This window comes from Lithobates pipiens, unplaced genomic scaffold (assembly GCF_037356315.1).
Source record: "Lithobates pipiens isolate NorthernLeopardFrog02 unplaced genomic scaffold, aLitPip1_a1.2 Scaffold_8, whole genome shotgun sequence".
NCBI lineage: Eukaryota > Metazoa > Chordata > Amphibia > Anura > Ranidae > Lithobates > Lithobates pipiens.
The window spans coordinates 671,160,295-671,185,772 of NW_027507903.1; the positions used below are offsets into that span (position 1 = coordinate 671,160,295).

The 25,478-nt window shown below is 47.8% G+C and overlaps 1 protein-coding gene across 1 annotated transcript in view; it reads right to left on the reverse strand.

Annotated features, from left to right (window-relative positions):
- The window catches only part of LOC143961938 (C-type lectin domain family 10 member A-like), a 113,689-nt gene that overhangs the window by 87,157 nt on the left and 1,054 nt on the right, over positions 1 to 25,478 (reverse strand). The window lies entirely within an intron of this gene.

Consider the following 25,478-nt stretch of genomic DNA (forward strand, 5'->3'; position numbering starts at 1 on the left):
TGAAGGTGGTGATTGGTTTTCGGGATGCCGTGCGCGACTATACTCCCAAAAAGTCCCACACATGTGGTATCCCCGTACTCGGGAGAAGTAGCGGAATATATTTTGGGGTGCAATTCCACATATAACCATGGCATGTGTGAGCAATATATCATTTAGTGACAACTTTTTGTACTTTTTTTTTTTTTTTTTTTTTTTTTGTCATTATTCAATCCCTTAGGACAAAAAAAATAAATATTCAATGGGCTCAACATACCCATCAGCAGTTTCCTTGGGGTGTCTACTTTCCAAAATGGGGTCATTTGGGGGGGGTTTGTACTGCCCTGCCATTTTAGCACCTCAAGAAATGAGATAGGCAGTCATAAATTAAAAGCTGTGTAAATTCCAGAAAATGTACTCTAGTTTGTAGACGCTATAACTTTTGCGCAAACCAAAAAATATACGCTTATTGACATTTTTTTTACTAAAGACATGTGGCTGAATAAATTTTGCCCTCAATGTATGACTAAAATTTAGTTTATTCGATTTTTCTTATAACAAAAAGAAGAAAATATCATTTTTTTTCAAAATTTTCGCTCTTTTTCCATTTATATCGCAAAAAATAAAAATCGCAGAGGCAATCAAATACCATCAAAAGAAAGCTCTATTTGTGGGAAGAAAAGGACGCAAATTTCGTTTGGGTGCAATATTGCATGACCGCGCAATTACCAGTTAAAGCAGCGCAGTGCGAAATTGCAAAAACACCTCTGGTCCTTAAGGTATTTATTGGTCCGAGGCTGAAGTGGTTAACACACGTGCTCCCCATTTTTTTTCATTTTTTTTCAGACTACATTATAATAAAACAAATCTAAATCTTTTAATGCTGTACTGTTAGATATCCAATATTTAGTAACAACTAAAAATATACCAGTATAAATATACTGAAAACCTTATAAAATAACCGCATAAGCTAATTACAAGGACTTAAACATAAAGTACGTAGCTTTTCCTAAATACTTTCATCAAAAGATGAAAAAAAAAAAAAAAAAGAAAATACATAAAAATCCCTTACCTTCTCTTCTCTACACCATGACCCTACAGTAACACCATCCTAGATACACATATAAAATCTGAAACTCCTGTGAATTATGGAAAACCAGGAATGCGAGTTGGCAAATTATAGATAAAATATACAATACCAAACCTCCAAAATATTTAAAATGAAAACAAAATAACATTATCCATATGTGACCTCTAAAAATGACGCCGGTAAAGCTTGTTAGGCTTGGGGAAAAAACGCTGCAAAAGATTTATCTCTGGAGACGTGATAACATATCTTCACTAATGCACACAAAGGCTCGGCAAACCTATGTTGGAGATGCGCCAAAGAGCCTGGCACACTCTAAGGCCGCGTACACACGCGGGGACTGTTCGCCCAACTTTGTCCGCTGAACAGTGTTTCGGCGGACAGTCCGCCCGTGTGTGGGCTTTCAGCGGACAGTTTCAGCGAACAGTTTGCTGAACAAGGTTTTTCGGAATTTCCAAAAAACTGTCCGCTGAAACTTGGTTTCAGCGAACAGTCCCCTCGTGTGTAGGCTTGTTCGTCAAACTAAGTTCCGCGCATGCTCAGAAAGGATTTACACGCCGAAAGTTGTAATGCAGTGTATAGGACGTTGTATTTTCCGTCCCGTCGTACGTGCCGTTCACGTCATCGCGCACGGTTTCAGCTAACTGTTCGTTCGTCGTGTGTGGACAAGTCCGTCCATGCTAATTTTGAGCGGACTGTTTGACGGACAAAGTTGGGCGAACAGTCCCCGCGTGTGTACGCGGCCTTACACATCTGGTGGTCATGCCCGATTCTCCAGCCTTACTGGTCGAAGGTCCATGGCATAATCCCCCTGGACTCAACATATGCTCTAGACCAGCGATTCCCAACCAGTAGTTCGTGAACCACTGACAGTCCACGAGAAAATTTTGGTGGTCCTCAGGGGTTCTGCCGCAAATCAACAATGTGGCAGATGTATACCATCCAAATGTTGTTTCTAATGTTGTTCTCTATGGACTGTCAGCATGCATTGTTACCGGATGCCTCCTCTGTAGTTCCAGCTCCTGTTAACTCAGAGGGAGGCACCGTGAGTAGTACAGAGAGTGGGGGGGTGAAGAAGGGGCCTTCTAATGGCAGCGCTGGTCAGAATATGGGAGGGATCACTGAGCTTAAGAACATAGCTGGATAAGTAGGTGAGATCCAGTGAGGAGTATAAGGCAGAAGTGTGATCCAGGGAGAGGGGGGCAGAGAGCCGGACCATTGTGTGTATAAGTCAGCAGTGTGATCCAGGGGAGGGGGCAGAGAGCCGGAGAATTATGTGTATAAAGCTGCAGTGTGATCCAGGGGGAGGGGGCAGAGAGCCAGACCATTGTGTGTATAAGGCAGCAGTGTATTCCAGGGGGAGGGGTACAAAGAGCCAGAGCATTGTGTGTATAAGGCAGCAGTGTGATCCAGGGGGAGGGGTACAAAGAGCCAGAGCATTGTGTGAATAAGGCAGAAGTGTGATCTGGGAGGGAGGGGGCAGAGAGCCGGAGCATTGCGTGAATAAGTCTGCAGTGTGATCCAGGGGGAGGGGGCCGAGATCTGGTGCATTGTGTGAATAAGGCAGCAGTGTGATCGGGGGGGGGGGGGGGGGGTAGAGAGTCAGAGCATTATGTGTATAAGGCAGCAGTGTGATCTGGGGGGAGGGGGCAAAGAGCTGAAGCATTGTGTGTATAAGGCAGCAGTGTGATTCAGGGGGAGTTTCAGAAACCATTAAATCAGACCGAGACAGAAGTACAGTTAAATCACACTTGTTTAGTAATAAAAGTAAAAAGAACAAACGTAGTCAAAACATAGCTAAAGTTCAGTAACCAGAATGGATAGTCAGCCAAGCCAGAAGTCAGGGATCAAAGTAATGGAACAGAAAGCAGGATCTGGAGCCAGAAGGGATGTCAGTAAAGCCAGTTTTTAAACAGGAACGCAGGAGATGTTTCTTGTGATGTTGACCAAGGAGAAGGCAGAGCTCCTCTGGACTTAGGGTTGCCACCTTTTCTTCAAGCCAAACCCGAACACTTTCACGGCGTACTGCAATTTTTTTGTACTACACTCTAATATGATTCGATTAATAAAAGAAATGTCAGTTAAAATATGAAACTAGCCTACCTTAAAATTGGACACTGTCAGCCAGTAGGGCAGTGGATGGTATCAGTAGAGCAGTGGACGGTGTCAGTAGGGCAGTGGACGATGTCAGTAGGGCAGTGGGCGGTGTCAGTAGGGCAGTGTGCGGTGTCAGTAGGGCAGTGGGCGGTGTCAGTAGGGCAGTGGGCTGTGTCAGTAGGGCAATGGACTGTGTCAGTAGGGCAATGGACTGTGTCAGTAGGGCAATGGACTGTGTCAGTAGGGCAATGGACTGTGTCAGTAGGGCAATGGACTGTGTCAGTAGGGCAATGGACTGTGTCAGTAGGGCAGTGGGCGGTGTCAGTAGGGCAGTGGGCGGTGTCAAAAAGGCAGTGGACGGTGTCAAAAAGGCAGTGGACGGTGTCAAAAAGGCAGTGGACAGTGTCAGTAGGGCAGTGGACGGTGTCAGTAGAGTAGTGGACGGTGTCAGTAGAGCAGTGGATGGTGTCAGTAGGGCAGAGGACAGTGTCAGTAGGGCAGTGGACGGTGTCAGTAGAGCAGTGGACGGTGTCAGTAGGGCAGTGGAAAGTAACAGATTATATATCAGACAGTGCCTGTGCCCCCCAATAGAGACCTCCATTACAGCGAGACAAAAAAAAGGTAGCTGACAGAGGAGGGGGGCAAACAGAGAGGAGGGGGGCTGACAGAGGAGGGGGGTCGACAGAGAGAAGGGGGACCGACAGAGAGGAGGGGGACCGACAGAGAGGAGGGGGGCTGAAAGAGAGGAGGGGGGTCGACAGAGAGAAGGGGGTCTGAAAGAGAGGAGGGGGGCCGACAGAGAGGAGGGGGCCGACAGAGGAGGAGGGGGCCGACAGAGGAGGAGGGGGCTGACAGAGAGGAGGGGGGCAGACAGAGAGGAGGGGGGCAGACAGAGAGGAGGGGGGCAGACAGAGAGGAAGGGGGCCGACAGAGAGGAAGGGGGCCGACAGAGAGGAAGGGGGCCGACAGAGAGGAAGGGGGCCGTCAGAGAGGAGGGGGGCCTGACAGAGGGGAGGGGGCCGTCAGAGAGGAGGGGGGGCTGACAGAGGGGAGGGGGGGCTGACAGAGGGGAGGGGGGGCTGACAGAGGGGAGGGGGGGCTGACAGAGGGGAGGGGGGGCTGACAGAGGAAAGGGGGGCTGACAGAGGAAAGGGGGGCTGACAGAGGAAAGGGGGGCTGACAGAGGAAAGGGGGGCTGACAGAGGAAAGGGGGGCTGACAGAGTGGGGCTGACAGAGGGGGGGCTGACAGAGGGGGGCGCTGACAGAGAAGAAGGGGGCTGACAGAGAGGAAGGGGGCTGACAGAGAGGAAGGGGGCTGACAGAGAGGAAGGGGGCTGACAGAGAGGAAGGGCGCTGACAGAGAGGAAGGGGGCTGACAGAGAGGAAGGGGGCTGACAGAGAGGAAGGGGGCTGACAGAGAGGAAGGGGGCTGACAGAGGAGAGGGGGGCTGACAGGGAGGAGGGGGGATCTGACAGGGAGGAGGGGGGATCTGACAGGGAGGAGGGGGGCTGACAGAGAGGAGGGGGGCTGAGAGAGGAGGGGAGCTGAGAGAAGAGGGGAGCTGACATAGAGGAAGGGGGCTGACAGAGGAGGGGGGCTGACAGAGGAGAGGGGACTGACAGAGGAGGGGGGACTGACAGAGGAGGGGGGGCTGACAGAGGAGGGGGGCTGACAGAGGAGAGGGGACTGACAGAAGAGGGGGTTGACAGAGGAGAGGGGACTGACAGAGGGTGACTGACAGAGGAGGGGGCTGACAGAGGAGAGGGGACTGATGGAGGAGGGGGCTGACAGAGGGGGGGTTTACAGAGGAGAGGGGACTGACAGAGGGGGGCTGACAGAGGGGGCTGACAGAGGAGAGGGGACTGACAGAAGAGGGGGTTGACAGAGGAGAGGGGACTGACAGAGGGTGACTGACAGAGGAGGGGGCTGACAGAGGAGGGGGTTGACAGAGGGTGGGGGCTGACAGAGGGTGGGGGCTGACAGAGGGTGGGGGCTGACAGAGGGGGGGACTGACAAAGGACGGGGCTGACAGAGGGGGCTGACAGAGGGGGGGTTGACAGAGGAGAGGGGACTGACGGGGGGGTTTACAGAGGAGAGGGGACTGACAGAGGGGGGCTGACAGAGGAGAGGGGACTGACAGAGGAGGAACTGACAGAGGAGAGGGGACTGACAGAGGGGGGCTGACAGAGGAGGGGACTGACAGAGGGGGGCTGAAGGAGAAGGGACTGATGGGGGGGGGTTTACAGAGGAGAGGGGACTGACAGAGGGGGGCTGACAGAGGAGAGGGGACTGATAAGGGGGGTTTACAGAGGAGAGGGGTCTGACAGAGGAGGGGGCTGACAGAGGGGAGGGGACTGACAGGGGGGGGTTTACAGAGGAGAGGGGTCTGACAGAGGAAGGGGCTGACAGAGGGGGACTGACAGAGGGGAGGGGTCTGACAGAGGAAGGAGCTGACAGAGGAAGGGGCTGACAGAGGAAGGGGCTGACAGAGGAGAGGGGTCTGACAGAGGAGAGGGGTCTGACAGAGGAGAGGGGTCTGACAGAGGAGAGGGGTCTGACAGAGGAGAGGGGTCTGACAGAGGAAGGGGCTGACAGAGGAGAGGGGACTGACAGGGGGGGGGGGTTACAGAGGAGAGGGGTCTGACAGAGGAGGGGGCTGACAGAGGGGGGCTGACAGAGGGGGGCTGACTGACAAAGGGGGGACTGACAGAGGAGAGGGGACTGACAGAGGAGTGGGGCTGACAGGGGGGGCTGACAAAAGGAGAGGGGACTGACAAAGGGGGGACTGACAGAGGAGTGGGGCTGACAGGGGGGGCTGACAGAGGAGAGGGGACTGACAGAGGAGTGGGGCTGGCATGGTGCTGGGAGAAGAGAGCCACTGTGAGTTGCAGCGTTTAGGATTCATTAGCCTAGCGCTGTATTGACAGGGGCGAGTGGACCGGGGGACTGACAGGGAGGAGGGGAGCTGAGAGAGGAGGGGAGCTAAGAGAGGAGGGGAGCTGACATAGAGGAAGGGGGCTGACAGAGGAGGGGGGACTGACAGAGGAGAGGGGACTGACAGAGGAGAGGGGACTGACAGAGGAGAGGGGCTGACAGAGGAGGGGGGGGCTGAAAGAGGGGGTGCTGACAGAGGAGTGGGGGCTGACAGAGGGGGGGTTGACAGAGGAGAGGGGACTGACAGAGGGGGGTTGACAGAGGAGAGGGGACTGACAGAGGGGGGCTGACAGAGGAGGGCTCTGACATGGGGGAGCTGACAAAGGGGGGGCTGACAGAGGAGAGGGGACTGATAAGGGGGGACTGATGGAGGAGGGGGCTGACAGGGGGGCTGACAGAGGGGGGCTGACAGAGGAGAGGGGACTGATGGGGGGGGGTTTACAGAGGAGAGGGGTCTGACAGAGGGGGGGCTGACAGAGGGGGGGCTGAGAGAGGAGAGGGGACTGACAGAAGAGGGGGGTTGACAGAGAAGGGGGCTGACAGAGGGTGGGGGCTGACAGAGGGGGGGCTGACGGGGGGACTGACAGAGGAGGGGCTGACAGAGGAGAGGGGAGTAACAGAGGGGGGCTGACAGAGGGGGGGTTGACAGAGGAGAGGGGACTGACAGGGGGGGGGGGTTTACAGAGGAGAGGGGACTGACAGAGGGGGGCTGAAAGAGGAGAGGGGACTGACAGAGGAGGAACTGACAGAGGAGAGGGGACTGACAGAGGGGGGCTGACAGAGGAGGGTTGACAGAGGAGAGGGGACTGACAGAAGAGGGGGGTTTACAGAGGAGAGGGGACTGACAGAGGGGGGCTGACAGAGGAGAAGGGACTGATGGGGGGGTTTACAGAAGAGAGGGGACTGACAGAGGGGGGCTGACAGAGGAGGGGGGTTTACAGAGGGGGGAATGACAGTAGAGGAGGGTTGACAGAGAAGGGGGCTGACAGAGGGGGGGGGGACTGACAGAGGAGAGGGGGCTGACAGAGGAGGGGCTGACAGAGGAGAGGGGACTGGCAGAGGGGGGCTGACAGAGGAGGGGGCTGACAGGGGGGAGCTGACAAAGGAGAGGGGACTAATAAAGGGGGGGACTAATGGAGGAGGGGGCTGACAGGGGGGCTGACAGAGGGGGGGTTTACAGAGGAGAGGGGACTGACAGAGGGGGGCTGACAGAGGAGGGGGGCTGACAGAGGAGAGGGGACTGATGGGGGGGTTTACAGAGGAGAGGTGTCTGACAGAGGGGGCTGACAGAGGGGGGCTGACAGAGGAGAGGGGGCTGGGGACTGACAGAGGGGGGCTGACAGAGGAGGGGGGGCGACAGAGGAGAGGGGACTGACAGAGGGGGCTGACAGAGGAGAGGGGACTGACAGAGGAGGAACTGACAGAGGAGAGGGGACTGACAGAGGGGGGGTTGACAGAGGAGAGGGGACTGACAGAAGAGGGGGGTTGACAGAGAAGGGGGCTGACAGAGGAGGGGGGCTGACAGAGGAGGGGGGCTGACAGAGGAGAGGGGACTGACGGGGGGGGGGGGGGTTACAGAAGAGAAGGGACTCCTTTTCTCTGAAGTTCAGGGACTGACACAGCTCCATTAATCTTGACCATAGGGTTGTTACGCCACCTTCAGAAGAGGACTAGGCAGAACAGGGGGCGATCCCTCCAGTAACAACCCCTCAGCCTGTTACCTGCAGCTTCAGTACGTCAACAAGCAGTATAACGTAAACCAATAGGAGGAGAGGGTGCTGTGTCAGTCAGTGAACTTCAGAGAAAAGGATTTTACGGTGAGTACAAAAATCCTATTTTCTCTTTCGTTCACTGACTGACACAGCTACATTATTCTTGACCGTAAGGACGTCCCCAAGCAGTGTCATAATGAGGGGTGGGAGCATAAAAAACGGCACCCACAACCAGAAGTGCTCCCTAACAGGGGAGTCACCACCTTAACTAGCCGTATCAGAACTTGAGGTCAACAATGCAAATGTGCATTATACTCAAAAATAACTGTATTTTCTTCAACAAAAAACAGAAAAAAAAAAGAGTGCAGAATTGCAACATTACACAGCCGCCTGCAAAACTTTGCGGCCAAAGCAGGCATCAGACGATGTGCTTACATCAACATTGTAGAATTTGGTAAAAGTGTGAAAGGGCGACCAAGTCGCCGCCTTACACACTTGAGCGACTGATGTTGGAAAGCCCAAGAGGTTCCAATAGTCCTGGTGGAATGGGCCGTGACAGGAAAGGGGGGCACCTGACCCTTCAAGGCGTAGGCCTCTATCACAATCTGTCTGATCCACCTAGAAACGGTGGCCGACAAGACTGCCATACCTTTTTTCGGATCAGCTACCGAAAGAACAGAGTCTGACTTCCGAAAGGGAGCCGTGGCAGACAAATACACCCTTAGAGCCCGGACCATTTCCAGGAAATGAAGAGCTACCTCCTTAGGACAGAAAGATGGTAACACAATGTCTTCTGTGTTCATTGATGTGGAACGCTGAAACCACCTTCAGCAGAAAGGAAGGTTGCGGACTCAACACCACCTTATCCTTCTGGATAACCAGATAGTGCGACTTGCAAAACAAGGCCACCAGTTCCGAAACCCTCCTGGCCGATGTAATGGCCACTAGAAAGACCACTTTTTGGGAAAGAGTCAACAAGGGAAATTCTCTGATGTTCTCAAACGGCAGTTTCTGAAGCGCCGATAGAACCGGGTTCAGATCCCACGGGGGTAACGGTGGACGCCCTGGAGGAACTAAACGCCGGACCCCTTGAATAAAAGTGCTCACTACAGAATGAGATGCCAGGAGTCATTGGAAAAAAACAGCCAAGGCTGATATTTGTCCCTTAATGGTGATTAAAGCCAATTTCTGGTCTACTCCTCGCTGTAGAAACAGCAGGATCCTGGAAACTGAGTAGGTGCATGGACGCCACCCTTTCTCTTCACACATAGAGATGAAGGCCTTCCAGGGAAGGCCTTCCGAGAAGATTTCTGTGCCCTCAGCATAGTTGAAATCACTGAGTCCGATAGGCCTTGGTTCCTTAGCACCTGGCTCTCAACAGCCATGCTGTTAAAACCAGCGATGGTAAAGCAGGATGGAGAATCGGACCTTGACACAGAAGGTCTTCCTGCATCAGTAGTCACCAGGGAGCATCCGCAATCCCCTTGGTCTCCACTCTGCAGAGCAGACGTGGTAGCAGCTTTAGCGGAGGAAAGGCGTAGATCAGTCGATACTGACCCCACGGAGCCACCAGCGCGTCTGACGCGTCTGCCCAAGGATCTTTTGTCCTGGATATGAATCTCAGCACCTTCTGATTGAGACGGGAAGCCAGGAGATCCACGTCTGGTGTGTCCCATTGCAGGCACAGTAGCCTGAACACCTCCGGATGCAGCGCCCATTCTCGGGTCCAGCATCTGGCGACTTAGGTAGTCCGCCTGCTAGTTTTCCACTCCCTGGATGTAAATGGCCGATAAGGCCGGTACATGTCACTCTGCCCACTGAAGGATGTGAGCGACCTCCGGTGCTGCAGCCGAGCTTCTTGTTCCTCCTTGATGGTTGACATATGCCACCGCCTTGGCATTGTCTGACTGGATCCTGATCGGACACCCTCACAGTCTCATTGACCATGTGGAGAGGCATAGCCTGATCGCTCATAGCTCGAGCACATTGATCGGCAACTTGGATTCCTCCCCCGACCAGAGGCCCTGGGTCGACTGTACTCCCAGTACTCCACCCCAGGCGGTCAAAATGGCGTCCGTTGTGATCACAGTCCAATGTAGAGGTAGGAACGACTTCCCGGACTGAAGTGCCGGGGACCTCAGCCACCAGAGCAGGGAGTCCCTGACTAACTGTCTCACCCGAATCTGCTGATCCAGGGATAACAAAGATTTGTCCCATTTTGTCAAGATATCCTTCTGCAAGACTCTGGTATGAAACTGGGCATACGGTACCGCCTCAAAGGAGGCCACCATGAGGCCTAGGACTCGCTGTAGAAGCGTAGCGATGACCACCAGCGGTTCATCAATAGTTTTACAGCGGTTCTGAGAGTCTGCAGCTTTTCTGAAGGGAGAAACACTCTTGCTTCGAGTCCAGCAGTAGGCTTTGGTACTCCAAGCGCTGAGTTGGTATGAGCACCGACTTCTTTAGCTTCAACAGCCATCCAAATTCCTGCAGGGTTTGCACGGTGATCGCCACATCTTCATTTAATTCTGAGGCGGAAGATGCTTTTAGGAGGAGATCGTCTAGATAACCTACAATCGTGATCCCATGTTGTCGCAACAATGCCAAAATTGGAGCCAATACCTTGGTAAAGACTCGGGGAGCTGATGCCAATCCAAAGGGGAGGGCCACAAACTGGTAGTGGGCTTCCCCAACTGCAAATCGCAGAAACCTCTGATGCCTGTGGCATATGGGTATGTGCAGGAATGCATCCTGGATGTCCAAAAATGCCAGGGAGTCCCCTTGATGGAGCGCATCGACCACTAAGCGAACTGATTCCATTCTGAACCTCTGTAATTTTACAAAGCAATTGAGGGCTTTTTGGGGACTACAAACAGATTGGAGTAGAACCCCTGGAACCTTTCCGACTCTGGAACAGGCACTATCACCCCGCAGCTTAGCAGGTCCCTTACCGCCCCCATTAGGGCCTTCCGGGAGTAAGGGTATGCTGGTGGGGAAAAATCTGTTTGGTAGCCAAGAGAGGAACTCTATCTTTTAGCCAGAGGAAATCAGTTCGCAGACTCAAATTGGTCAGACAGCCAAGAGGCCCATGGGGCTGCAAACTCCTGAAGGCGACCCCCCACCCGTATGACGGGTGGGGGCAAACCTTCATGTGGTAGCACTTTTGCTCGCAGGCTTGCTAGGCTTGCGGTTCCAGGGACGCTTTTGTCCCTCAGAGGTCGTCCGGTCTGGCTGGGAGCGTTTAGTCGAAGCCCTGGTACTCTTCCTACCTGTAGCATTCTTAATGATGTCATCCAACGAGGCTCCAAAGAGCCACTCACCAAGGAAGGGAAGATCCGTCAGGGCTTTTTTAGATGCTTGGGCCATAGACCAGCATTTTAGCCAAATTGGGCGCCTCAGCACCACTGCTGACACTGAAGCCCTGGATAGCCGGGGAAGCGTATCCAGGGCCATGTCACAAATGTACTTAAGGCCTTGTACTAACTGGTCTGCTAGTTCCATACAGACGGGAGTAGCCTGCTGCTTCCCCAATTTGCAGTGCAAAAGTTTTGCCCACTCAGTAGGTGTCTGTGACAGCAGCGCTGTGGCCAGTACTGGTCGCATTGCAGACCCCACAACCATAAACAAAGAACGGGTCACTTACTCTGCCTTCCTGTCCATAGGATTCTTGAACGCAGGAGTCCCCTCTACCAGGATCGTGGTTACTTTATTTAACCTGGATACTGGGGGGTCCACGACCGGAGGAGCCGACCATTTTTTAAGAAGGCTCTCCTCAAGGGGGTAACGCACCACCATACTTTTTGGAACCGAAAAGGTCCATTGCGGTCTTCCCCATTCCTTGAATATGAACTTATCGAAATAAATCAGATACGGAAACACCTTAGGTGCACAGGCTGGCTTATGGGACCCAAAAGGGATCGCTACTTCACCAGAGGGACCTGCTGTATCCTGAATTTTCAGGGTATCACGCACAGCTACGATAAGTGCTCAAACTAGCGCTTTGTCTTGCGCGGACCCGGACGGGGACTCATCCTCACTGTCCGATAGGTCCTGGTCAGCGTCATCTGAAGCAACAGAACAGGGGCTGCCAGCCTCAGCGGGGCCTGAGTCTGCGTCAGAGCTCTCCCCAGAGGACGGGGAGGCAGGGGCTGCTTTTTACCACCTTTGCTCCCGCACACCGCATCCACCAAGGCGAAGAACGTTTCAAGGACCGCCGACAAAGCGTTTGCAGATGAGCTGGTTGCAATTGCAGGGAGTTCTGGGGAAGAAACACCAGTTTCTGAAGCCATGCAGACCCATGCAGTCCCACCCTCCTAGCTGCTGCAGACTGAGGGGCCCCCACCGCAGGACTCACCCCCCCGACTGAGTTCTGTGCCATTCAGCTACAAGTGCCCTGTGGCAGCTCCCAGGTGAAACCGCGCTGTTCTGAGCAGCAGGGACCAGCGCTGAGCCTAAAAACCGTGCTGGGCTACAACAAAATGGCCACTGCCAAGTATAAAGGACATAATCACTGGTAAAATGGCTGGTAAATGGCTGGTAAAATGGCTGCCAAACTACAGCAAAATGGCCCCTGACCATGCTTTCCACTGAGGCACACCAAAAATGGCCGACAATCAACTATACACACTAAGGACAGCGAAAATGGTGGCAGAACAGCGCTATGGCGATCAGCACATGCAGACCTCCAGACACTCAGCGGGGAGACCACAGCCACCCAGGGACACAGCCACCTAGTGCAGCTCCCCATCCAAGGTGAGATCCCCCCAGGGAACCCCTGGCTACAGGGACACACACCGCTCAGCAGCCCATCATGCAGCATCCCCCACGGGGGGTAGGGAAGATAGGGACAGGTAGAGAAGAGAGGGAGGAGAGGGACCCCCAAATCGACCTCCCAGGGATTGCCCAGCTGCTCCATTCTGCTGAGGCAGGGAGAGCTGTACTTACCATCCGGACAAGCTGGGGACATCCCATCACAGACCCACTCTCTGATCAGTACAGGGTGGCTGCTGGCCAAGGCACACTGTGACAAAGACATCAGTAGTCCGGTCATATGTGTGCCCCAGAGCGTTGCACTCACCGGCCGCCCGTGGAGCCTGAGAGGCATGGTGTGGTCGACCCAGCAAGTAGCTATGGTCTGCACACGCTCGATGGCCAGGCTGGGGAGACTACAAGAATAAGGATATCCAGCCAGTCACCCAGCCGGCTGTTGATAGTAGATCACAGGATCCCAAAATTTTGCGCAAAAGGCAAACTTCCGCAAAAAAAATCCCAGGACCGATGGTCCTTCAGGGTTTCTAGGTCCATCTCCTTCACTAGGCAGAAAAAAACTAAAGCTGCTTGGGCGGAACTGTAAAGTTCTGTTTTTTCACATGTATAACATGTGCTGCCTAGTCCTCTCCTGAAGGTGGCGTAACAAACCTATGGTCAAGAATAATGGAGCTGTGTCAGCCAGTGAACGAAAGATAAATATCATTTTTTTTTCAAAATTTTCGTTTTTTCCATTTATATCGCAAAAATAAAAATCACAGAGGCAATCAAATACCATGAAAAGAAAGCTCTATTTGTGGGGAAAAAATGATGCAAATTTTGTTTGGGTACAACATTGCATGACCGCACAATTACCAGTTAAAGCGACGCAGTGCCGAATTGTAAAAAGTGCTCTGGTCAGGAAAGGGGTAAGACTTCATCTCATAACATTTAGTTTTGACAGCGCACTTTACACCTAATACCACATCTACCACATCCCACCAATCCAGGGAATTTTTCTATTTGTCTTTCACTATATTGGCCAAGCCCACCCTTTTTTAATTGTACATACAGGTTTTATAGGCTGAAGGGGTTAACGTTTTTGTTTTAATCGGATTTTATTAGTTTTTTCCAAACAAAATTGAAATAAACCTAATCTAAATTGTCATTCTTTTAGATCTTCAATATTAAAAAACAAATACAAATATTTATAGAACAAACATATTTATTTTAATGTTATATTATTATTTAATATTCTAACATATAAAAATATTTATACAGTGGAGATGGAAAGTATTCAGACCCCCCAGAGGGACCCGAGAAGAGGAGGATCAGCGCTGCTCTGTGCAAAACCACTACACAGAGCAGGTACAGTGGGGACGGAAAGTATTCAGACCCCCCTTACATTTTTCACTCTTTGTTATATTGCAGCCATTTTCTAAAATCTTTTAAGTTTAAGTTTTGTTTTCCTCATTAATGTACACACAGCACCCCATATTGACAGAAAAACACAGAATTGTTGACATGTTTGCAGATTTATTAAAATATAAAAACTGAAATATCACACGGTCCTAAGTATTCAGACCCTTTGCTCAGTATTTAGTAGAAGCCCCCTTTGGATCTAATACAGCCATGAGTCTTTTTTTGGGAAAGATGCAACAAGTTTTTCACACCTGGATTTGGGGATCCTCGGCCATTCCTCCTTGCAGATCCTCTCCAGTTCTGTCAGGTTGGATGATAAATGTTGGTGGACGGCCATTTTTAGGTCTCTCCAGAGATGCTCAATTGGGTTTAAGTCGGGGCTCTGGCTGGGCCATTCAAGAACAGTCACGGAGTTGTTAAGAAGCCACTCCTTCGTTATTTTACCTGTGTGCTTAGGGTCATTGTCTTGTTGGAAGGTAAACCTTCATCCCAGTCTGAGGTCCTGAGCACTCTGGAGAAGGTTTTCATCCAGAATATCCCTGTACTTGGGCGCATTCATCTTTCCTTCGATTACAACCAGTCGTCCTGTCCCTACAGCTGAAAAACACCCCCACAGCATGATGCTGCCACCACCATGCTTCACTGTTGGGACTGTATTGGACAGGTGACGAGCAGTGCCTGGTTTTCATCACACATACCGCTTAGAATTAAGGCCAAAAAGTTCTATCTTGGTCTCATCAGACCAGAGAATCTTATTTCTCACCATCCTGGAGTCCTTCAGGTGTTTTTTAGCAAACTCCATGCAGGCTTTCATGTGTCTTGCACTGAGGAGAGGCTTCCGTAGGGCCACTCTGCCATAAATGCCCAACTGGTTGAGGGATGCAGTGATGGTTGACCTTCTATAACTTTCTCCCATTTCCCGACTGCATCTATGGAGCTCAACCACAGTGATCTTTGGGTTCTTCTTTGCCTCTCTCACCAAGGCTCCTCTCCCCCGATAGCTCAGTTTGGCCGGACGGCCAGCTCTAGCAAGGGTTTTGGGCCTCCCAAATGTCTTCCATTTAAGGATTATGGAGGCCACTGGGCTCTTAGGAACCTTAAGTGCAGCAGAAATGTTTTTGTAATCTTGGCCAGATCTGTGCCTTGCCACAATTCTGTCTCTGAGCTCTTCAGGCAGTCCCTTTGACCTCATGATTCTCATTTGCTCCGACATGCACTGTGAGTAAGGTCTTATATAGACAGGTGTGTGGCTTTCCTAATCAAGTCCAATCAGTATAATCAAACACAGCTGGACTCAAATGAAGGTGTAGAACCATCTCAAGGATGATCAGAGGAAATGGACAGCACCTGAGTTAAATATATCAGTGGAGGCCCGTCCATAGGGGGCACCCGGGCGCCCCCCCCCCCTTCCCATGTAGTAAAAAAAAAAAAATTAAACATGTCACTTTAAGTAAACACATTTTTTTTTAAAATTTCCCTCCCTATGTGCACTGGTGCCGGGCGCAGTGCAATATAGGAAGCGCCACATCTATGCAATCACAAGATTGCAGACGAGGTGCTTCATTTGGCCAAAAAAAGAGCGCTCTGTGGCGCAGCTGATCACGCCACAGCTTCCGGCGCAATCGACTGGCCGAGCAAGTGCACAGACTTGCACTTGAGTGAGCGGTGGGCAGTGCTTCCAACGTCACTCAAGGAAGTGACGTTGGCACAGCACTTCGCTCTTCTGCCCGCCTAAGAGGATCAGGTAAGGGGCTGCCGCATGGCAGCTTACAAATTCTTGATTCTTTATTCAGCGCCACCGCCGGTACCCCCTCCACATCTACAGGGTTACTATGGTGGTCGCACTCGGCAGCATACCCCAACCCCACCCCCCACCCCCTGCTAAACAAGATTTAAAGAAAAAGTGTTATCGGTGGCCGGCAGCATACACTCCCCCCAAAGAAGCTTTAAAAAAAAGGGGTTATTATTAATAACTTCTTAATAAGAACCCTTTTTAAAAAAAATCTTGTCTAAGGGGGGTATGCTGCCGACCACCGATAATAACCCTGATTTTTAAATCTTTACAGGTTGTAGATATGTGCGATTTACAGGTTCTATATATGTGCAATTTACAGGTTGTAGATATGCGATTTGCATGTTGTAGATATGTGCAATTTACAGGTTGTAGATATGTGCAATTTACAGGTTGCAGATATGTGCGATTTACAGAATGCGATTTACAGGTTGTAGATATGTGCAATTTACAGAATGCAGATGTGTGATTTACAGAATGCAGATATGTGCTATTTACAGGTTGCAGGTATGTGCGATTTACAGAATGTGATTTAACAAGATTTAAAAAAAAAGGATTATCGGTGGTCGGCAGCATTAACCCCCATACCTGCCCCCCCAAAAAAGATTTACAGGTTGTAGATATGTGTGATTTGCATGTTGTAGATATGTGCGATTTACAGGTTGTAGATATGTGTGATTTACAGGTTGTAAATATGTGCAATTTACAGGTTGTAGATATGTGCGATTTGCATGTTGTAGATATGCGTAATTTACAGGTTGTAGATATGTGCAATTTACAGGTTGTAGATATGTGCAATTTACAGGTTGCAGATATGTGCGATTTACAGAATGCGATTTACAGAATGCAGATATGTGCGATTTACAGAATGCAGATGTGTGATTTACAGGTTGTAGATATGTGCGATTTACAGAATGCAGATATGTGCTATTTACAGGTTGCAGGTATGTGAGATTTACAGAATGTGATTTACAGAATGCAGATATGTGCGATTTACAGAATGCGATTTACAGAATGCAGATATGTGCGATTTACATGTTGCAGAATGCAGATATGTGCGATTTACAGAATGCAGATGTGCGATTTACAGAATGTGATTTACAGAATGCAGATATGTGTGATTTACAGAATGCAGATGTGCGATTTACAGAATGCGATTTACAGAATGCAGATGTGCGATTTACAGAATGCAGATATGTGCAATTTACATGTTGCAGAATGCAGATATGTGCCATTTATAGGTTGCAGTTATATGCGATTTACAAAATGCAGATATGTGCAATTTACAGGTTGCAGATATGTGCGATTTACAGAATGTGATTTACAGAATGCAGATATGTGTGATTTACAGAATGCAGATATGTGTGATTTACAGAATGTGATTTACAGAATACAGATATGTGTGATTTACAGAATGCAGATATGTGTGATTTACAGAATGCAGATATGTGCGATTTACAGAATGGAGATATGTGCTATTTACAGGTTGTAGATATGTGTAATTTACAGTTTGTGGTTATGTGCGATTTGCATGTTGTAGATATGTGCAATTTACAGGTTGTAGATATGTGCAATTTACAGAATGCAGATATGTGCGATTTACAGAATGCAGATATGTGCTATTTACAAAATGCAGATATGTGCTATTTACAGGTTGCAGATATGTGCGATTTACAGATATGTGCGATTTACAGAATGCGATTTACAGAATGCAGATATTTGCGATTTACAGAATGCGATTTAGAGAATGCAGATATGTGCGATTTAGAGAATGCAGATATGTGCGATTTACAGAATGTGATTTACAGAATGCAGATATGTGCGATTTACAGGTTGCAGATATGTGCGATTTACAGAATGCGATTTACAGAATGCAGATATGTGCGATTTACAGAATGCGATATACAGAATGCAGATATGTGCGATTTACATGTTGCAGAATGCAGATATGTGTGATTTACAGAATGCAATTTACAGAATGCAGATATGTGCGATTTACAGAATGCGATTTACATAATGCAGATATGTGCGATTTACAGAATGCGATTTACAGAATGCAGATATGTGCGATTTACAGAATGTGATTTACAGAATGCAGATGTGCGATTTACAGAATGCGATTTACAGAATGCAGATATGTGCGATTTACAGAATGCAGATGTGTGATTGACAGAATGCAGATATGTGCGATTTACAGAATGCGATTTACAGAATGCAGATATGTGCAATTTACAGAATGCAGATATGTGCGATTTACGTGTTGCAGAATGCAGATATGTGCAATTTACAGGTTGCAGATATGTGCGATTTACAGAATGTGATTTACAGAAAGGAGATGTGCTATTTACAGGTTGCAGATATGTGCGATTTACAGATATGTGCGATTTACAGAATGCGATTTACAGAATGCAGATATGTGCGATTTACAAAATGCAGATGTGTGATTTACAGAATGCGATTTAGAGAATGCAGATATGTGCGATTTAGAGAATGCAGATATGTGCGATTTACAGAATGCGATTTACAGAATGCAGATATGTGCGATTTACAGGTTGCAGATATGTGCGATTTACAGAATGTGATTTACAGAATGCAGATATGTGCGATTTACAGAATGCGATATACAGAATGCAGATATGTGCGATTTACATAATGCGATTTACAGAATGCAGATATGTGCGATTTACAGAATGCGATTTACAGAATGCAGATATGTGCGATTTACAGAATGCGACTTACAGAATGCAGATATGTGCGATTTACAGAATGCGATTTACAGAATGCAGATGTGCGATTTACAGAATGCGATTTACAAAATGCAGATATGTGCGATTTACAGAATGCAGATGTGTGATTGACAGAATGCAGATATGTGCAATTTACAGAATGCAGATATGTGCGATTCACGTGTTGCAGAATGCAGATACGTGCAATTTACAGGTTGCAGATATGTGCAATTTACAGAATGTGATTTACAGAAAGGAGATGTGTGATTTACAGAATGCAGATATGTGCGATTTACAGAATGCAGATATGTGCTATTTACAGGTTGTAGATATGTGCGATTTTCATGTTGTAGATATGTGCAATTTACAATTTGTAGATATGTGCGATTTGCATGTTGTAGATATGTGCAATTTACAGGTTGTAGATATGTGTGATTTGCATGTTGTAGATATGTGCGATTTACAGGTATTAGATATGCTTGATTTACAGAATGCAGATGTGTGATTTACAGAATGCAGATATGTGCGATTTACAGGTTGCAGAATGCAGATATGTGCTATTTACAGGTTGCAGATATGTGTGATTTACAGAATGCAGATGTGTGATTTAGATGTTACAGAATGCAGATATGTGCTATTTACAGGTTGCAGATATGTGCTATTTATAGGTTGCAGATATGTGCTATTTACAGGTTGCAGATATGTGCGATTTACAGAATGCAGATATGTGCGATTTACAGAATGCGATTTACAGAATGCAGATATGTGCGATTTACAGGTTGCAGATATGTGCGATTTACAGAATGCGATTTACAGAATGCAGATATGTGCGATTTACATGTTGCAGAATGCAGATATGTGTGATTTACAGAATGCAATTTACAGAATGCAGATATGTGCGATTTACAGAATGCGATTTACATAATGCAGATATGTGCGATTTACAGAATGCGATTTACAGAATGCAGATATGTGCGATTTACAGAATGCGATTTACAGAATGCAGATGTGCGATTTACAGAATGCGATTTACAGAATGCAGATATGTGCGATTTACAGAATGCAGATGTGTGATTGACAGAATGCAGATATGTGCGATTTACAGAATGCAATTTACAGAATGCAGATATGTGCAATTTACAGAATGCAGATATGTGCGATTTACGTGTTGCAGAATGCAGATATGTGCAATTTACAGGTTGCAGATATGTGCGATTTACAGAATGTGATTTACAGAAAGGAGATGTGCTATTTACAGGTTGCAGATATGTGCGATTTACAGATATGTGCGATTTACAGAATGCGATTTACAGAATGCAGATATGTGCGATTTACAAAATGCAGATGTGTGATTTACAGAATGCGATTTAGAGAATGCAGATATGTGCGATTTAGAGAATGCAGATATGTGCGATTTACAGAATGCGATTTACAGAATGCAGATATGTGCGATTTACAGGTTGCAGATATGTGCGATTTACAGAATGTGATTTACAGAATGCAGATATGTGCGATTTACAGAATGTGATTTACAGAATGCAGATATGTGCGATTTACAGAATGCGATATACAGAATGCAGATATGTGCGATTTACAGAATGCGATATACAGAATGCAGATATGTGCGATTTACAGAATGCGATTTACAGAATGCAGATATGTGCGATTTACAGAATGCGATTTACAGAATGCAGATATGTGCGATTTACAGAATGCGATTTACAGAATGCAGATATGTGCGATTTACAGAATGCGATTTACAGAATGCAGATGTGCGATTTACAGAATGCGATTTACAAAATGCAGATATGTGCGATTTACAGAATGCAGATGTGTGATTGACAGAATGCAGATATGTGCGATTTACAGAATGCAGATATGTGCAATTTACAGAATGCAGATATGTGCGATTCACGTGTTGCAGAATGCAGATACGTGCAATTTACAGGTTGCAGATATGTGCAATTTACAGAATGTGATTTACAGAAAGGAGATGTGTGATTTACAGAATGCAGATATGTGCGATTTACAGAATGCAGATATGTGCTATTTACAGGTTGTAGATATGTGCGATTTTCATGTTGTAGATATGTGCAATTTACAATTTGTAGATATGTGCGATTTGCATGTTGTAGATATGTGCAATTTACAGGTTGTAGATATGTGTGATTTGCATGTTGTAGATATGTGCGATTTACAGGTATTAGATATGCTTGATTTACAGAATGCAGATGTGTGATTTACAGAATGCAGATATGTGCGATTTACAGGTTGCAGAATGCAGATATGTGCTATTTACAGGTTGCAGATATGTGCGATTTACAGAATGCAGATATGTGTGATTTACAGAATGCAGATATGTGTGATTTAGATGTTACAGAATGCAGATTTGTGCTATTTACAGGTTGCAGATATGTGCTATTTATAGGTTGCAGATATGTGCTATTTACAGGTTGCAGATATGTGCGATTTACAGAATGCAGATATGTGCGATTTACAGAATGCGATTTACAGAATGCAGATATGTGCGATTTACAGGTTGTAGATATGTGCGATTTGCATGTTGTAGATATGTGCAATTTACAGGTTGTAGATATGTTCGATTTACAGAATGCAGATGTGTGATTTACAGAATGCAGATGTGTGTGATTTACATGTTGCAGAATGCAGATATGTGCTATTTACAGGTTGCAGATATGTGCGATTTACAGGTTGCAGATATGTGCGATTTACAAAATTCGATTTACAGAATGCAGATATGTGCCATTTACAGGTTGCAGAAAAGGTGCCTGATGTGGTTATACACAAGATAGACATGATTCATCTGCTTTAGTAGAGCCCTGTGTATAGTGTGCAGCCTGGTATATGATGTTGATTCGATAAGGGGTGTGGCTTGTGATAAATGGGAGGGGCCAAATCTGAGGGGCGTGGTCTTGCACCCCCCCATCCTAAAACTTCACCAGCCGCCACTGAAATATATGAGTGTCACAGCAAAGGGTCTGAATACTTAGGACCATGTGATATTTTAGTTTTTCTTTTTTAATAAATCTGCAAAAATGTCAACAATTCTGTTTTTTTCTGTCAATATGGGGTGCTGTGTGTACATTAATGAGGGAAAAACATGATTTTAGCAAATGACTGCAATATAACAAAGAGTGAAAAAAAAGGGGGTCTGAATACTTTCCATCCCCACTGTATATACAAATATAAACCAGTATAAATGTAAACTAGATATTCAAAAAAAACCTTATAAGATAAGGAAATCTATCACACGAGCTTAAAACATAAAGTACGTAGCTTTTCCTCAATACCTCAAAACATAAAAAGAAAAATCCCTTCCCTTCCTTACACCACGGCCCCTCAGTAACCCTCCCCCACCCCCGCCCTATCTACATAGAGTGCAGTAACCCAACACTCCTGTAAATGAAGGAAAATCAGGAATGTGAGTTGGGAAATTCTCTTGTAGAGGAAGGCTGACCCCCTAAAACAGGAAAACAAAACACCATTATCCAAACGCGGTTTCTGAAAAATGAAATTGTCGCGATTGTCGTGAGATAAATCGCAGCAACCCACCTCGCGTGAAGCATGTCGCCCAAAAGTAGCTCCTGAACTTTTTTGTGGGCAACGTGCCTCAACGCGATGCTGGTTGCCTTCGAGTGCAGCACGATTTATAGCGGAAGACCCTCACCACGATTTTTGGTGTCATTCAGATGAATGGCCTCTCAAATGTGAGTCCCGCGATTTGTCATTCACACATCGGCACTTTTAAATCGCAGGAAGAATCGCGGCAAATCTGCCCGCGATTCAAAACGCTGAAGTGTGAATGCAGCTGTAGGGTGATCCCAAAATATTGCACTTCATTGCTGTGAGGTGATATTTTCCAATAAAAGCGTTTGGATGTTGCTTGAAAGATCAATGTTGTGCCGGAAAATATGGATGGCGATCTGTCACTTTACCAGTTCCCAACTTCCCAACTCAGTGTTATCAGTGGGGTACCCCAAAGTTCAGAGTTATCAGTGGGGTACCCCAAGGTTCAGTGTTATTTGTTGTGTACCCCAAAGAGTAGTGTTATCAGTGGTGTACCCCAAAGATAAGTGTTATCAGTGGTGTACCCCAAGGTTCAGTGTTATTTGCGGTGTACCCCAAGATTCAGTGTTATTAGTGGGGTACCCCGAGGTTCAGTGTTATTAGTGGGGTACCCCAAAGATCAGTGTTATCAGTGGTTTACCCCAAGGTTCAGTGTTAGTGGTGTACCCCAAAGATCAGTGTTATCAGTGGTGTACCCCAAAGATCAGTGTTATTTGTGGTGTACCCCAAGGTTCAGTATTATTAGTAGTGTACCCCAAGATTCAGTGTTATCAGTGGTGTACCCCAAGGTTCAGTGTTATTTGCGGTGTACCCCAAGGTTCAGTGTTATCAGTGGTGTACCCCAAGGTTCAGTGTTATCAGTGGTGTACCCCAAAGATTAGTGTTATCAGTGGTGTACCCCAAAGTTCAATGATATTAGTGGTGTGCCACAAGGATCAGTGTTATTTGTGGTGTATCCCAAGGTTCCGTTTTATTAGTGGGGTACCCCAAGGTTCAGTGTTAACAGTGGTGTACCCAAAGGATCAGTGTTATTTGTGGTGTACCCCAAGGTTCAGTGTTATTAGTGGTGTACCCCAAAGATTAGTGTTATCAGTGTGTACCCCAAAGTTCAGTGTTTTTTGTAGTGTGCCACAAGGATCTGTGTTATTTGTGGTGCACCCCAAGGAGCGAGCGCCCCCTCTCCTGAACTATACCAGGCCACATACCCTCAACACAAGGGGGATGCTTTGAGGCAGGGAGGGCTCTGCCCCCCCCCCCCCCAACACACCTTGTCCCCATGTTGATTGGGATAAGGATCTCTTCCTGACAGCCCTGTGGGGGGCTGTGGGTGGGGGGGGGACTTATCAGAATCTGTAAGCCCCCTTTAACAAGGGGGGCCCCAGATCATGCCTCCCCCTTTATGTAAATGGGTAGGGGGTACCCCTACCCATTCACCAAAAAAGTGTTAAAGTAAATAAAGACAGTACAAGTGTTTTTGAAAAAACAATGTCTCCTGATGTAGATCTATCGTCAATTACAACGCCTGCCGCTAGCGCCAAACACCCAAAAAAACAGGACAACTGTTAGTCGTCACTCCACAAATCTGCCCTTCATGGAAGAGTGGCAAGAAGACAGTCATTGTTGAAAGAAACCCATCAGAAGTCCCATTTACATTGTTTCTTTGAAAACCATTTATAATTTTCCTTCCACTTCACAATTATGTGACACTTTGTGTTGGTCTATCACATAAAATCCCAATAAAATACATTTATGTTTTTGGTTGTGTAGCGGATGACATTTTGGACAAAGTGTCATTCATGTGTAAATTTAGTTTTTTTGCCTGAGAACAGTAGTGGGGTTCTGAGGGTTAATTACGTTGGTGTAACTTTAACATCAGTTTGGCTGGGCTGTGTTAGAAGTTCTGCTTGGTCATATGTACAGTGAGGTGCACATGACAGGCTGGAACCAGGCCTGGTTGGATGTTTTGGCTATCAGCCTTCTCAGAACCAATCAGTGGGTGTGCCGGGCCTTGCTGAGGAGTCTGGGAGGGGGTACTTAAGATGTTGAGGTCACGTGTCAGCCCTTGTACACACAGTCGGAGATTCCGACGGAATGTTTCCTATCGGACTGTTTTGTCGGATATTCCGACTGTGTGTGGTCTCCATCGGACTGTTTCCGTCGGAGTATCCGACGGACCAACTTTTCCAACTTGTCTGTAAAATTTTCCGACAAAATGCTCCGATCGGACATACTCCGATCATGTGTAGCCTACTCCAGTGATGGCGAACCTTGGCACCCCAGATGTTTTGGAACTACATTTCCCATGATGCTCATGCACTCTGCAGTGTAGTAGAGCATCATGGGAAATGTAGTTCCAAAACATCTGGAGTGCCAAGGTTCACCATCACTGGCTTACTCCGACGGACAAAGTGCCACGCATGCTCAGATCAAATTCCTACACCAAAGCTATTGGCTACTAGCGTGAACGTAGTCCCATCGTAATGAAATAACGTCATCACGTTACGTACAATCGGATTTTACGACAACTTTGTCCGACCGTGTGTATGCAACAGTTTTGGACAAAATCCAACGGATTTGGTTGTCAGAATGTCCGACCGTGTGTACAAGGGCTTAGAGAGAGGAGTTTGTGAGGCCCCTGTGGTCCGGTCTGGTTTTCCAGGACCGGGGTAGCCCCGCGAGGGGTCATGGGGTGCTCGACATCCTGCAACATGCTTCTGTTGGTTACACCCACTAGACTCGCCTGGTCTGGGGTAGGGATCCATCTGTTCCCGAGTCTCAGAACCGGCTGGTCCAAGGCGCAGTAACTGAGGGAGGATTCAAGGTGTCCGGGTGTGCTCTCGGCTTGGAGGGGCACCGCAGCTCGTGAAAGTGACCGGGGAGGACTCTTCGGAGGAGGGCCGACAAGTGGCATCCTGAGAAGTGCCTGGTTACTGAGTTTGACATTGATGAATCCACGCTTTTTCCAGTACTATCAAGGAGACAGAGAACGTTCCAAGTACTGAGAGAAAAGGTTCCTGTTCACTTTCAGTTATAGCTTGTCCACGTTCAGAGGATTTTACAAGTTCTGAATCAACGTGCTGACTGCCATGATCTCTGGCTAGAGATCTGTTCAGCCTTGAAGTGCCCAGCTGCGAGTGGCTACTCTCTGAATGGAATAAGAGACTTTGTTGTATCTGCAGTTCAAGGTGCCTGAGTTCTTCACCCTTGCCCTCTGTTCCTATACGAGACTGTGTTATTGGATGTCACCCTTGCAAAATAAAACCTTCTAAATGGACTTTATTGGTGTCACCATCCAAGTTGTTGGGTACCAACCCTGGGAACCCCTAGACGTGGAAGAACAAGCCAAGCTGAGGTAACCGGTAAGCCCAATAAGTCAAGGCCACCCTGCAAAGGGTT